Source organism: Populus alba, chromosome 15 (genome assembly GCF_005239225.2).
Source record: "Populus alba chromosome 15, ASM523922v2, whole genome shotgun sequence".
NCBI classification, from domain to species: domain Eukaryota; kingdom Viridiplantae; phylum Streptophyta; class Magnoliopsida; order Malpighiales; family Salicaceae; genus Populus; species Populus alba.
In genome coordinates this window covers 89,209-92,884 of record NC_133298.1, presented here as the reverse complement: position 1 = coordinate 92,884, position 3,676 = coordinate 89,209, and positions in this window count along the sequence as shown.

The window sequence follows — 3,676 nt, the reverse complement described above, 5'->3', positions numbered from 1 at the left end:
GAAAGTATGATGTAGAACAAGTAGCAGAAGCATCCATGCTCAAGAGGGACACCTTGAAATTCAAAGGCAAACTGAATTTCGGCAACCGGGGCATCGAAGTCGAACTGCCGCGAAAACTCACCGAGTCAAAGCGTTTCGCCCTTTGCGGAAGAAAGTATGATGTAGAACAAGTAGCAGAACCACACATGCTCAAGAGGAATCACCCGAAATTCAAAGGCAACTGAATTTCAGAAACCGGGGCATCGAAGTCGGAATGCCGCGAACCTCACCAAGTCGTCGTTTGCGGAAAGTATGATGTGAAGAAGTAGCGTTCAAGAGGGATCGTCGTTTCGCACCGGGGCTCGCGGAAGAAAGTATGCCGTTTGCGAAGAAAGGATGTAGAAGAAGAGCATTAGCAGAAGCAACATGCTCAAGAGGGATGACCCGAAATAGATGTATAAGAAGTAGCAAACATACATGGCAACTGAATTTCGGCAACCGGGGCATCGAAGGTCGGAATGCCGCGAAAAACTCACCGAGTCAAAGGTTTTGCCGTTGCGGAAGAAAGGATGATGTAGAACAAGTAGGCAGAAGCATACATGCTCAAAGAGGGATCACTTGAAATTCAAGGCAACTGAATTTCGGCAACCGGGGATCGAAGTCGGAATGCCGCGAAACTCGCCGAGTCAAAGCATTTCGCCGTTTGCGGAAGAAAGTATGATGTATAAGAAGTAGCAGAACCATACATGCTCAAGAGGGATCCACCGAAATTCAAAGGCAACTGAATTTCGCAACCGGGGCATCGAAGTCGGAATGCCGCGAAACTCACGAGTCAAAGCCGTTTTGCGTTTGCGGAAGAAAGTATGATGTAGAACAAGTAGCAGAAGCCATGCTCAAGAGGGATACCGAAATCAAAGGCAAACTGAATTTCGGCAACCGGGGCATCGAAAGTCGGAATGCCGCGAACACACCGAGTCAAACGGCGTTTCGCGTTTGCGGAAGAAAGTATGATGTAGAACAAGTAGCAGAACCATACATGCTCAAGAGGGATCACCGAAATTCAAGGCAACTGAATTTCAGGCAAACCGGGGCATCGAAGTCGGAATGCCGCGAAAACTCACCAAGTCAAAGCGTTTCGCCGTTTGCGGAAGAAAGTATGATGTAGAAGAAGTAGCAGAACCATACATGCAAGAGGGATGACCCGAAATGCAAAAGGCAAACTGAATTTCGCAACCGGGCATCGAAGTCGGAATGCCGCGAAACTCACCGAGTCAAAGGGTTTTCCAATTTGTGGAGAAAGTATGATGTAGAACAAAGTAGCAGAAGCATGCATGCTCAAGAGGGATCACCCGAAATTCAACGGCAACTGAATTTCGGCAACCGGGGCATCGAAGTCGAAACGCGCCGCGAAACTCACTGAGTCAAAGCGTTTCCCCGTTTGCGGAAGAAAGTATGATGTAGAACAAGTAGCAGAACCATAACATGCTCAAGAGGGATCACCAGAAATTCAAATGCCAATTTCAGAAACGGGGGAAGTCGGAATGCCGCGAAACTCACCAAGGCGTAAGAAAGTATGAAGTAGAAGAAGTAGCAGAAGCAAACATGCTCAAGAGATGACCGAAATGCAAAGGCAACTGAATTTCGGCAACGGGGCATCGAAGTCGGAATGCCGCGAAACTCACCGAGTCAAAGCGTTTCCCCGTTTGCGGAAGAAAGTATGATGTAGAACAAGTAGCAGAAGCATCCATGCTCAAGAGGATCACCGAAATTCAAAGGCAACTGAATTTCGGCAACCGGGGCATCGAAGTCGGAATGCCGCGAAACTCACCGAGTCAAAGCGTTTCGCCGTTTGCGGAGAAAGTATGATGTAGAACAAGTAGCAGAACCATACATGCTCAAGAGGGATCACCCGAAATTCAAAGGCAACTGAATTTCGGCAAACCGGGGCATCGAAGTCGGGAATGCCGCGAAAACTCACCGAGTCAAAGCGTTTCGTCGTTTGCGGAAGAAAAGTAGATGTAGAGAGTTAGCAGAAGCCAATACATGCTCAAGAGGATGACCCGAAATTCAAAGGCAACTGAATTTCGGCAACCGGGGCATCGAAGTCGGAAATGCCGCGAAAACTCACCGAGTCAAAGCGTTTCGCCATTTTGCGGAAGAAAGGATGATGTAGAACAAGTAGCAGAAGCATACATGCTCAAGAGGGATCACCCGAAATTCAAAGGCAACTGAATTTCGGCAACCGGGGCATCGAAGTCGGAATGCCGCGAAACTCGCCGAGTCAAAGCGTTTCGCCGTTTGCGGAAGAAAGTATGATGTAGAACAAGTAGCAGAACCATACATGCTCAAGAGGGATCACCCGAAATTCAAAGGCAACTGAATTTCGGCAACCGGGGCATCGAAGTCGGAATGCCGCGAAAACTCACGAGTCAAAGCGTTTCCGTTTGCGGAAGAAAGTATGATGTAGAAACAAGTAGCAGAAGCCATACATGCTCAAGAGGGATCACCCGAAATTTCAAAGGCAACTGAATTTCGGCAACCTGGGCATCGAAGTCGGAATGCCGCGAAACTCACCGAGTCAAAGCGTTTCGCGTTGCGGAAGAAAGTATGATGTAGAACCAGTAGCAGAAGGCATACCATGCTCAAGAGGATCACCCGAAATTCAAGGCAACTGAATTTCGGCAACCGGGGCATCGAAGTCGGAAAACTCACCGAGTCAAAGCGTTTCGCCGTTTTGCAGAAGAAGTAGCAGAACCATACATGTCACAAGAAGCGTTTCGTCGTTTGCGGAAGAAAGTATGATGTAGAAGAAGTAGCAGAAGCAAACATGCTCAAGAGGGATGACCCGAAATGCAAAGGCAACTGAATTTCGGCAACCGGGGCATCGAAGTCGGAATGCCGCGAAACTCACCGAGTCAAAGGGTTTCCCCGTTTGCGGAAGAAAGTATGATGTAGAACAAGTAGCAGAAGCATCCATGCTCAAGAGGGATCACTTGAAATTCAAAGGCAACTGAATTTCGGCAACCGGGGCATCGAAGTCGGAATGCCGCGAAACTCACCGAGTCAAAGCGTTTCGCCGTTTGCGGAAGAAAGTATGATGTAGAACAAGTAGCAGAAGCCATACATGCTCAAGAGGGATCACCCGAAATTCAAAGGCAACTGAATTTCGGCAACCGGGGCATCGAAGTCGGAATGCCGCGAAACTCGCCGAGTCAAAGCGTTTCGCCGTTTGCGAAGAAAGTATGATGTAGAACAAGTAGCAGAACATACATGCTCAAGAGGGATGACCCGAAATTCAAAGGCAACTGAATTTCGGCAACCGGGGCATCGAAGTCGGAATGCCGCGAAACTCACCGTCGTTTCCCGTTTGTATGATGTAGAACAAGTAGCAGAAGCATTGCTTCACCGAAATGGCACGTTTTCCCCGTTTGCGGAAGAAAGTATAGTAGCAGATCGAAGTCGGAATGCCGCGAAACTCACGAGTCAAAAGCGTTTTGCCGTTTGTGGAAGAAAGTATGATGTAGAACAAGTAGCAGAACCATACATGCTCAAGAGGGATCACCCGAAATTCAAAGGCAACTGAATTTCAGAAACCGGGGCATCGAAGTCGGAATGCCGCGAAACTCACCAAGTCAAAGCGTTTCGTCGTTTGCGGAAGAAAGTATGATGTAGAAGAAGTAGCAGAAGCAAACATGCT